This window comes from Capricornis sumatraensis, chromosome 4 (genome assembly GCF_032405125.1).
Source record: "Capricornis sumatraensis isolate serow.1 chromosome 4, serow.2, whole genome shotgun sequence".
NCBI classification, from domain to species: Eukaryota; Metazoa; Chordata; class Mammalia; order Artiodactyla; family Bovidae; genus Capricornis; species Capricornis sumatraensis.
This window is the reverse complement of record NC_091072.1, coordinates 26,390,877-26,403,293: the sequence shown is the minus strand read 5'-3', so window position 1 is coordinate 26,403,293 and position 12,417 is coordinate 26,390,877. Positions and strand designations below refer to the sequence as shown.

The 12,417-nt window shown below is 40.9% G+C and overlaps 1 non-coding gene across 1 annotated transcript; it reads right to left on the bottom strand.

The window, feature by feature from the left end:
* Window positions 1–12,090: 12,090 nt before the first annotated feature.
* LOC138079442 (small nucleolar RNA SNORA81) lies at window positions 12,091–12,214 on the bottom strand. The gene has a single exon (XR_011144910.1). It is a non-coding gene; the product is annotated as a small nucleolar RNA SNORA81 (small nucleolar RNA).
* Window positions 12,215–12,417: the final 203 nt, after the last annotated feature.

Sequence of the window (12,417 nt, the reverse complement as noted above, 5' to 3'; positions counted from 1 at the left end):
CTAAAGAAGATTTCCTTTCACTTTGCTCCTCTCTATCATGTATTAAAACCATGAAATCAAGAGTGACCTATAAAACTACTTTTAATCTGTGCTAGAAAGAACAAAGATCTAATAAGGGCAGTGAGAACAGATGACCTCTTCTAGAATGTTTAGGGCTTCGAGAGAGATGTCTTGGGTTTTCAGACGCCACTACATTTTTTCTGGTATGTCCTTCCTTTGAAGATTTTGACTTTACTAGAACTTAGAAGCCTTATTTTTAGTTTCTCTAATAATTTGGAAACCCTGCTCTAAAGAAGATCAGAAATTTTATATCAAGTATTTCTGAGAATATTCATAAAGTCAAACTTTTTTCAATGTGTTTTCTAGTTTTGCCAACATAAGACAGCAGCAGACTTTGGACATTACTTAGATGTTAGTTTGTAAACTAGAAAAAGCACTGAATTTAGATGTTTGGGTTGTATTCTCATCTTTTAAAAGACTAAATCATGGGATTTTGATTCTCTTTTATCCTCCTAAGGAAAGCAATCTGCCAATGCTTTTCTGAAAGACACTAACCATATGAAGAAATATTGACAACAATTAGAGGAAAATGGTGCTTTGAACTTAGTAGAATGTGTGTATCAACCCTCACAGGAAATCTCAGAAATGGTATTAAAGATTCCAGTCATTGCGTTTTTCAGAGAACAGAACAGCATGTAGTTATTTAGTGAGCACACTTTGTAGGGGGCATACAGAGCATACAAAAGGCCCCTTTTGTTTATGATATGGATTCTCCCAGTGTTCAGAAGCTTTCCTTCCAACAGCATCATTTTGGTTTGTCCAAACTTCTCACAGGAATCAACAGGACCTCTACTTAAAGCCTCTCATGAACAGAACCACGGGGCCACGGTCATGCTGCTTTTCCCCTGAGAATCAGAGCCCTGTGGATCGCGTTCTATCTATTCTTCCCCCAGCCTCCCGTTCTTTCAGCAGGCAGATACCTACCAGAAGGAAACCAGATGCCAGGCCTGTGGGGGACTCGAGCTGCATAAGCCAAGCGGCAGGGGCTGGAAAGCAGAAGAGCTGCACAGCTCACCCAGCCCTAGTGCTGTCTTGAATGTCAAGAAGCATGTGCGCCATGCAGCAGGGAAACCCACCAGGGCTGACGGAGGGAGCCAGCTGCACAGACAGGGACTGTGGCCAAACATTTGAGTGTTCTTGTCTGTGGACAGAGGGTGGTTTGCTCATTGCCCTGCCTCTTCTGTTACTGGCAACATGCTGTCTGTGGAATGTTGTGGCCTGAAGGGTTTTGAGGTCTCTACTGAGATGAGGGTTCTGGATTGAGCCTGTGAAGTTCGCTGTCCCAATTCCTCTGACTCAAAATCAGTTGTGCAGATTTCTCACTCTGGACTGAAAGCTTAAAAGCAATGCCATGCTCTGGCACCAGGAGTTTGTTTCAAATTTTTTTCAGTATTTACCAGTGCCATCTCAACCAATTTACACTGAGATGGTGCCTCCATCAGACTTCCTGAGTGACCATGTGGACCACGGTCCCCAGTGTCAGATGTGCACATGAGCCATAAGCAGCTTTGGGGTTAATCAAGATATTATGGTTGTTTAATCCACAGCAAGACCTGGCCTATCCTGAGTAGGATGACTTGAACCAAGGGTTAGGTGTTCAAATGCTTTCAAAGTAAAACCTCAGGCCTCTCCTCCCCCTTCCATACCCCCTGCCCTTCCACGGGACACTTTTCACTTAGCTGTGGCACAATGAAATACTCGAGATCAATTCCATTCACAGACACAGAGATGGGTATGAGCCGGATATGAGCTTGACACCCTTCCTTTCTATGATCTCTACTGGTTGTGACAAGGCAGGCAGGTTTATGTAAGTTGGTGTGATGGGAGGGACTGACAACACAGGGCTAGCTTCCTAAAACACTCAGGTAGGTAGGGCTAGTCCAGAGTCTGTGAGGATAACAATCATGTTTCTAACCTGGCGAGATAGATCGACCAATATATCAATCAATAGAGCGATAGATCGATTCTATTGATTCTCTTCCTCTGGAGAATGTTGACACTAAGATACATGACTAAGCTTAAAATAAAACTGGGAGGGTTCTACAATATTATACAGCAGAGGCTGTAAATATAAACATTCAGGTCATTTTCGCAGCTACTATAGGTGGCAAAGATAGAACCCCCTTTTGCTACATCTGTTTCCAACTACTTAAAGAGGAGTAAATGCTTCAGCTGCTGTGCAAAGGGCAGGAGGTGTTGTCAGCCCAGGAGAAGGGGAAACAGTCGGATCACCTTTCCCATCCCTAGGGATAGCTGGTAGCCTTCTGTACGGACACAGGCGTAGGTCTCACCCACCTCATGGGGTCTCTGAATCTGATACAGGCAGCACATAACAACCCATTACTAGGAATTTTAAAACATTTTAGTTCTCTGGATATGTAACCCATATGACTGTTTTTCAACTTTCAAATACATTTTTAGGAATCCACAGTGTATGAGAGCAAGGAACTGCCTAAAACCAACCCCTTTTTACCAGATAATGTCTGGATCACACAAATATTACCTAGACCTTTAATGTCTTTTATCCTTTGGTATAAAAGGATAGCACAGTAAGGTAAATAAAGCAGATGCTGACAATCCATTTTACATATGAAGAGATATAAAGACATTAAATGACCTGCCAAAGTCTGAAAGCTCATTAACAGCAGAACTAAGAAAGGATTGCAGGTACCTGACTCTGGACAGGACGCTTCTCAAAGCATCACATGCCACTTATTGAGTCATTTAAAACATCAGAATGTGCCTGAGGCCAGCCTCCTGTGTGGTGAGGGCCAGAACCATTCTTCTACAACATTTGCTCAGGCACAGGGTCAACAAATGTATATTGAGCACTTTCCCCCTTCTCTGTGCCAGGCAGTGTGCTATGTTCTGGAGACACACTGGTTAGCTAAACGAGACCCAGTGCCTATCCTGAGAAATGCATGCTTTAGTGGGAGGAGGGGTGGGGAGAAGATCAAATATTCACACGAACAGAGAGATACACACAGCAAGAAGGAGGCGACTGGGAGGCCCTGGGCCAGGCAGAGGGTAGGGCGGGTTTTCTTGAGAAGCAGTGATGCAGATATGATCTAAAGAACAAGCTGGAGTTATTAAGACAAAGAGAGAAGAGGATGGTGTTGCAGGCAGAGGGTCTAGAATACAAAAGCCCTTATCCTGGGAAGAAGCAACGCAAATACAACGGATGAAGGAAGTGGAACAGAGGAGCTTGTGAAAGGCTAGACTGGATTAAACAGGCAGTGGCAGATCTTGAGGGATCTGAAGGCCATTTTAAGGAATTGTACTTTATCCAAAGAGAAACAGTAAGACATTGAAGGTTTGTAAGTCAGAGGCTACCCTCTATATCATTAAGCCTGGATCAGCTGCCACCCAGAAAAGAAATTGTTGCTTTCTGGGCAGTTCATTATAACCCTGGAAAAGCAGACAGGCTTTTTTAATTTGATCACAAAACTTACACCCTTCCCTAAAGAGTCCCCATGCCATGCTCACAAACTTGAACTCTTTTCCATGCCATCCTTATCCTTCTGAGATGATATAAGATAGCAAGAAACACGGCCGAGAGCAAGGCAGAGATACAGTGGGGATCTCAGCTGTGCCACGGATGATGACTGTGACACACTGCCCAGCTCCATAGTTTACCTCCTCTTATGCACAAGGCAGCTCTCCTCTGGGCCGGAAATGGGGGCTCAAAGTGGGGGTGAAAGGAGAAGTCTGGGGCAGACTGACAATCCATGCAATCCCATTTTTAATTATTATAGACTTTCCCTGATAATTGAAACTAGTTCTGCATGTGAACTGAGTTTCTGTTCAGAATTTTAACTTACAGAGGCGGGGGTGTGGAAGTCCTTGGTAATCCCATGGTTCACTGGGGAAATAAGAAACTGCCAATGAAATATGAGGAACACAGAAAGACAGTGGAAGACACTAAAAATCTGTTGTCTATCCTGTACGCCAAAGTAATTTTTAAATGGTAATCACACCTTTGAATCACACCACTTCCCTGGTGGCTCACACAGTAAAGCATCTTGCTTACAATGCGGGAGACCTAGGTTCGATCCCTGGGTCGGGAAGATCCTCTGGAGAAGGAAGCGTCACCTCACTCCAGTACTCTTGCCTGGAAAATCCCATGGACAGAGGAGCTTGGTGGGCTACAGTCCATGGGGTCGCAAAGAGTTGGACACGACTGAGAGACTTCACTTCACTTCATCCTGTACGCCAAAGTAATTTTTAAATGGTAATCACACCTTTGAAGAGTATCTAATTGGTATGAAAAAGAACTTTGGATGAATGTGGAGCTCTTCATCTGACTTCAATTGATATACAGTGATAATATTCCAGACAAATTTCTGAAGCTTTTATCGCTTGACTGAATGTTGGTCTGTTTCTGAAGTTTAAAAGGATTTTCTAATCTTTTGCTTCCCAGGAGTTAAACAGAGAAACTGTTTAACAGAGTTAAACGTTATGAGCAATGGACATAAAAGAGAGGCGGTAAAAGAATTTAAGTGCCCTGTGGAAAGTGCCCTCAAGTCCAGACTAGGGCAAGTGTACAGTCTGTGGTGACACAGGGATTTAAATCACAAACCTCCAAAAAGATACTTTCTAGTCTCTTTACTTCCGGGTCACTCAGTAGTGTCTGGTGGCTCCTCTGAGTGGCTGACACCACATAAGAACCCCCATCTTTATCTGTACTGTCAAGAACAAAAGAAGCTTGCTGTGCGCTTGGCATTATGTTAAATGCTGCTATACTTAAACGATTAGCACTGTAAAATAGTTTTAGAAAAAGACGTGTATGATCACTCGCAAGTAAATGCTCAAATGGTTTAACTAGCTTATTAAGCAGGATCATTCATTAGGAATCTATTAGATTTGCATCAAATAGACTCTACTGCTACCACTCTCACAGATACGATGGCAACACCCTTTGAACTAAGGCCCATAAGTCGCCTTAATGGGTTACATGAAAATTTTAATGGCCCAGAACTTGGCCACTTACATTTACTATGGAGACAGATGTTGAGTGCGCTAATGAGAAGACTGTTGGATACTCAGTTTGTAATGCCCTCTGCTTAAATTCTGTAATTGACACATATGTCATTGTTTAGCATTTTTGATCCCTCTCTTTTAAAAGGATTTTATATTAACCAAGGCAGCTAATTTTCTTCTGAAAGGACTTCATATGTATCTTAGACCTCATCTCCTTCTACTCTTCTCCCTCTTCACTTCAAGAAAACCACACTGACCTCCTTGATGATCTTTAAAAATGCCAGCCTCCTCAGGACTTTATACTTCTGTAACCTCTGCCTGGCACACAGTGAGGCTGGGTCTCAGAGACGCAGACACCAAAGTAGTATTAGGCACGTAAGAGATATACTGGGAGAAATGCCCATGAGGGAAACTAGGAAGGGGCTGGAGGGGGCTGGATGGGAGAACTGCCAAACCACAATGCAGATCTGATCTTTGTGATGAACAGAAAGAAGGGAAGAGGGAGGGAGAGAAGGAAGGAGGAAGGAAAGCAGGAAAGAAGGGAGGAGGAAGAAGGAAGAAAGGAAATATTTTTTGCGCTTTCTTTGCTAGTCTCATTTTTTTTCTTTCTTTACTTCTAATTTTATTAAGAAGTAACTGACATATAGCACTATATAATTTTCATCATTGATGTTTTAAAATGCCTATTTCATGCTGTCAACAACACTGATTTTTTTAAAATATCTATTAATTTGATAGGCTAAAATATTTGTATCTTATGAATTGATATACCTCATTATTTATGCTTTTGAGCCTAGTGTTCATTTTCATTAACCTTTTTGTATTCTTTTTAGTGAAATATCTGGTTTTCCAATAGGTTGGAGAAGGAAATGGCAACCCACTCCAGTATTCTTGCCTGGAGAATCCCAGGGACAGAGGAGCCTGGTGGGCGGCCATCTATCGGGTCACACAGAGTCAGACATGACTGAAGTGACTTAGCAGCAGCAGCAGCCAATATGTTGGCCCAAAAGTTCATCTGGGTTTTTCTATAGAAGCTCCAGTGTTCTTGCCTGGAGAATCCCAGGGACGGGGGAGCCTGGTGGGCTGCCGTGAGCCTGGGGTCACACAGAGTTGGACACGACTGAAATGACTTAGCAGCAGCAGCATAGCAGCTTATAGAAAAACCTGAACAAACTTTTGGCCAACCAAATATTTGGACAATTTTTCTATGAAAGTTTTTCTTTTAATTAACACTCATAGTATTAATATGTATATTACATATATACATAATTAATATTACTAACATATACTATATATGTGAAAATGAAAGTGTTATTTGCTCAGTTGTGTCTGATTCTCTGTGACCCCATGGACTGTAGCCTGCCAGGCTTCTCTATCCATGGAATTCTCCAGGCAAGAACACAGGAATGGGTAGCCATTCCCTTCTCCAGGGGATCTTCCTGACCTAGGGATCTATCCTGGGTCTCCTGCATTGGCAGGCAGATTCTTTACCCACTGAGCCACCAGGGAAGCTCCATATATTATATACATACACACATATGTGTGAGTATGTTTGACTGGGCAGAAGATCTAAATAAACACTACTTCAAAGAAGACATACAGACACATGAAAAGACACACAACATCACTAATTATTACAGAAATGCAAACCAAAACTACAATCAAATATGACCTCATACCAGCCAGAATAGCTATCATCAAAAAATCCACAAATAATAAATGCTAGAGAGGGTGTGGAGAGAAGAGAACCCTCTTACACTGTTGGGGAGAATGTAAATTGATACATCCACTATGGAGAGCACTATGGAGGTTCCTTATAAAGCTGAAAATAGAGCTACCATATGACCCTGCAATTCCATTCCTGGGCATATATCTGGAGAAAATCATGATCCAAAGGGATACATGCAGCCCAATGTTCATTGCAGCACTGTTTAAAATAGCCAAGACATGGAAGCAACTTAAATGTCCATCAGAGGCATGGATAAAGAAAATGTGGTACATATATACAACAGAATGTTACTCAGCCATTAAAAGGAATTAAATAATGCTATTTTCAGCAACACGGATGGACCTAGAGAGTGTCATAAAGAATGAAATAAGACAGAGAAGGAGAAATATAGTATGACATCACTGCTATGTGGAATCTAAAAAGAAATGTTACAAATGAACCTACTTACAAAACAGAAAGATATGCATAAATGGTTGACAGGGGGAAGGAATAGTTAGGGAGTTTGGGATGGACATGTACATACTGCTATATTTAAAATGGGTAACAAATTAAGACCTATTGTATAGCACATGGAACTCTGCTCAATGTTATATGACAGCCTGGATGGGAGGGGTTTTGGGGAAAATGGATACATGTATTTTCATGGCTGAGTCCCTTCACTGTTCACCTGAAATTATCACAACATTATTAGCAGCTATAATATTCATAGGTATATTCACAGGTATACCCCAAAAGAAAATCAAGAATTCAATTTAAAAAAAATAATAAAAATTTTAGCTCCCCAAAGTATGAAAGAACACATTTCTTTTGTTTTAAGCCATCAGGTTTTAAGTTATCGGCCACCAGAGGAAACCACGTGTGTGTGTTAATGTACATACACATGCCCACACATATATACATGTTTATTTGTGTGTGTCTGTCAGACTAGCACATATTAGTGTAATTCAGTGTAATTCAACTTTACTGCTTCACCTTCTTTTTCTCCAACTAAAGTTAAAAAATAGCCTCCTGGAAAATATCCTTCTAGCTCTTGGTTTTATACAACTTACCCTACTTAATTTCTTTAAATACAATCTAAAAATTAAACTTCACTATGTGTCTTTCCTATGTGTCAGTTGGTTATTTTCGACCTGATAAAGTGATACGTCTGTCCTGTGTTGTTCTTATTCCATTAACATTCCACAATCAGTGATGTTTACAAGCTCAAAGAAAAGAAATCACCAATTTAATAAAATTAAAATGTGTTTCAGTCCTGAAGATTTTATTCTTCCATAAAGAATTTTCATAGATAAATACAAGTACATAGGCTTTCGTATACTATATCATCTCTGGGTCCTACACAATGTTGATTCCCTCCTCTAGGTCCTATATTTTTTATATATTTCTATAGCACTAGATTATGAGACCCTTGAGAGAGTTTTACACTTCCTTGAGTCCAATGGTAGCATTGGTCCCAGGACTTAATTGGTGTGCAACAATGCTTATTAAATTAACCCTGCAAACTGTGAAATAAATCAAGTGCAGGTCCATTAAAACATCCCATAAGGGCTAACTCTAGACTGTACGTCACAGTTAGGAAGATCACAAATGTAAATACTTAGGGTTGAAGGCGATTTGCAAAAGATTTGTAGGTAAATTGCACATTCAAAGACCATGTAGATTTCTCTTTGGCGATTGTGAGTGAAATTCTATTCATCACAGTCCACAACATGGCTATAAAGCATAAGTAACAACCTTTTTCATTCTTGCTAGTGAAAAGCCTTATCTACTCCAGACTTGGCTTATGCTTTCTTACAGCAAAAGTTTGGACCAGCAACACAAACTGAATCCTTTACCCATACAACTTACACACCGAACACTGAAGCTGACCACGTCAGCAGTACGACGGTTGTTTGATTATGAGATGAGAAGCACTGTGAGAGAAACAGAAATAAATTCTGCGTCTGACCTTAGGAGAAAGCCGTTAAAATCAATTAAAAGAAACATCAACAGCTAGCAGGTGCTATGATCTTCATAGTGTTACTGCCTTCCACTAATCTTCCAGAGAGGTAACTGGGATGCTGTGCTCAAGCTACTTAAAGCCATTCATCTCCAAGAAGATGTGACAGTTACCTTGCCATTTTGTTCCCAGTCCTCAAGGGGAAATTTAATCAAGATTGTCAGAGCTTGAAAGAAAAGGGGGGAAATACACACAATCAAGCTACCCTTCAATAACCAGATAAAACCACCAAGAATTAATCAAAACTTAACTTGAAACCCTTCCAGAACTGCAAAACTCTCACAGTATCCCAGAGATAGATGAACCCATGAATTCTGATGTATGCAGCACACTGGTTTGATAAAATGGTGATGTTTTCCTGCCGTAAGTGGTATAATTCACCATGCATCGTATGCATTCATTTAATAAGATCCCTGTTTCACACTCAGCCAGGCATTTCTCACAAACTGCCATCTTCACAGGCCACCCACTCTGCTGATTCAGCTTTCTACTGCAGTGAGTCAGGCTGCCACCAGCTGCCATTTTTTCATGACACAAGCTAATGATCTGGTGCTTTCTTGCATGTTGAGGTTAATAGATAACTAATATATTTTAGCACATTCGTTATGGCCAGTTCTCCACTAAGAAAAAAACTGCACATTGGGTTGTTCTGCTTTGACAAATGTGGTGCTACATCGTGAAGGCTGATTAAAATCAATACTTCTGTGGAAAATTACATACAAGATGTATTAGTATCCAGGATACTCTGATAAGAACGCTTCTTATTCTCAATTCTGCTCTCACCGTGCACCCTCAGAAAAAGCACACTAAAGCTGGATGTGATTATTCATGAGGAAGTCAGTGTTTTTTCAACTGACAAATTAAAATTACTCATCAGTTAGGCAATAGCTTGTCATTTAAGACAAGGTGAATTTTAGTTTAGTTTGGAGAGTAATGCTAGCTAATGAGGAACTGCAAGAAATTGAAGACATTCTGAAGTCATATTTTATGTCCAACTGAAATTTCAGAAAGCCTCCAGAAATTCAATGGCATAAACTTTCTCATTTGAAACAAGAGAGCAAAGAACAAGCAGAGAGAAATAATTCAGTAGAGGAGGAAAGCAAAATTGGAGATGACCATGAGACGTAAATCCTGTGCAAATGCGCAGACAATTGGGGAAGAACTTTGGGCTTTGCACTGGTACAGACAGAAGACAGACATACACAAATCTTAGCCAGATCTTTAGGGAAATGACCCAAACTAGCAGCAGCATTATTTTTAAGTAAGTCTCATAATTCCCTGCCCAGTAAGTATCAGTTAAGTATTATTATTTCCGTTTCACAGAAGAGGAACATAAGAGAGGCTCAGTACCAAAACTGGAACTCAAGCTCAGGTTTGCCTGATCCAAGGCTTGGCTCTTTCCACCCTGCCTCTGCCCACATTACCTAATACCCACTGGCAGGATTAGTTGCTATATACTCTATATCAGGGGCCCCCTCCCCAACCTCCAGGATCTAATGCCTGATGATCTGAGGCAGAACTGATACAATAATAATAGAAATAAAGTGCACAATAAATGTAATGGGCTTAAATCATCCTGAAACCATCTTCCCTCCTATGGTCCATAGAAAAATGTTCTTCCATGAACCCGTTTCTGGAACCAAAAAGGTTGGGGACAATTGCTCTATATCCTCAAAGTTTATCTTTGATTGTTTGGTATTTATTGATTTCTTCATTTTTCCTTTTATATCTTTGTAGCAGTTCTTATCACTCTGTTTGCCAGTTTATCTCTTAACATGACTCTGTCATGGGAGCTGAAGCTTCCAGAAGACAAGACATATTTCACTGGTATATTCTCATCACTTAGCAGTACCTGGGACATAGTAGGTATTCAATAAAGGCTTGCATGCTTGTTCCATCATTCATACATTAGCCTTTATTAAGCTCCCTGTACATGTCAGACACTGGGGATGGAGCAGTAAACAAAAGCAGACAGAAGACCCTGCTCTCAATCAGTGAGCAGAAAACATCACCCAAATCATCACATAAATTAAAACACATTGCATAGCCCACTGAGGTGTGTGCTATGTCACAGAGGAACAGAGAACTTCAAGAGTACAGGACTGTGTGGAGAATCCAGTAAGGATTCTAAAGAAAAGGATTTGTGAGTGAGCAGTTAAGAACGAGTAGATGGGTAGAAATTCCCGGCAATCCCTCAGCAGGAGATGACACAGCAAGACTAGATCCATAGGAGGATCAGGGTGGCGGGAGGGAAAAGATGGAGAGGGAAATAGGCAAGCACGAAGAGTCAGCACTGCATCAGAGGAAAACACACACTTCTCATTAACCAGAAGCCATCTGTCTATAGAGACTTCCACAAAGAGAAAATCCATGATCTCTCATTCCAGTCCCAAAATGTTTGGAGCAGCTGTCCATTTTCTTTCCGAACTACCTTTAAAAAAAATTGCTCAACTTATTAGATAAGTGATATTCCATTAGCACTGGACTGTCCAGACCAGGGACTGTCAGCAGCAACTTCTCTGACCACTGGAGAGTCAGGGGCACCTCAGAAGCAGTAGCACCTGAGAAGGCAAGTTTCCTGTGAATGAGGCTGGGAGGAAGCTCCTTGTCCACAGTGCTGGTGGTAAAACTATGCATTCAACTGATTATCCAAAAAATAATATCAGTGATTAGCAAAGTGATGTGAAAGTTGCCCAATTGTGTCCACTCTTTGCGACCCCATGGACTATAGCCTGCTAGGCTCCCCTGTCCATGGAATTTTCCAGGCAAGAGTACTGCAGTGAGTTGCCATTTCCTTCTCCAGGGGATCTTCCTGGGCCAGGGATCAAACCCATGTCTCCTGCATTGGCAGGCGGATTCTTTACCACTAAGCCACCAGCCCTAGAGTGACCCAATATCAGCCTGAAAATGGCAGATCTCTCACCTTTCAAGAAGGTGCCGGCACCAGGTAACTGGGCCAGCAATCCCATCAGATGCATCCCACAAGGGAGAAGTCAGCTTTACTCTCCAAAGGTGCTTGCTGCAGCCCGTGTGGAAAGAAACCAATGAGTACAATGCAAAAACCTGTGTGTTGAGTAGTTAAAGTTTATTGGGTTTTTTCATCCCCAATTAAGTGTGTTTGTAGTGATTCCATCAGCAGAAACTACCAGTACACTGAACTGCCATGCATTACCTGACATGGTATTTCCATTTTGCTCTATTAACAAAGACTAGAGTTTAATTTCCAGGGACGTCTCAGCACAGATGCTCAAATGGAATGATTAATTTCTTTTTTTTTTTTCTGTTCATTCTTTAGAAACTCATTTTTTAGATTGGTCTAAAGACATATTGCACCAAATCTTAAGACAAAGGACACTGGAAGTTAAGAAAGAGGTCCACCTCAAAATTTACAATCTAGGGCAGTTACTTGTCTTCTTGTGTGTACTGTGGTTACTTTCCAGGAATGAAGAAATAGCAACTCGTGTCCATAAGGATAAGTCATAAGCAAAGAAAAAATTATTTAAGAAAAACATAAGGAGTTAAGGTAGCATTAAGGCATCTCTACATTTACATGAAGTTGAAAGACAAAATAGGGTGAGGATAGATTAATAAAGAGTATCCTGCATGGTTAGCAATAAAAAATGCTTTTTTATAGACATTAGTGGGGTTT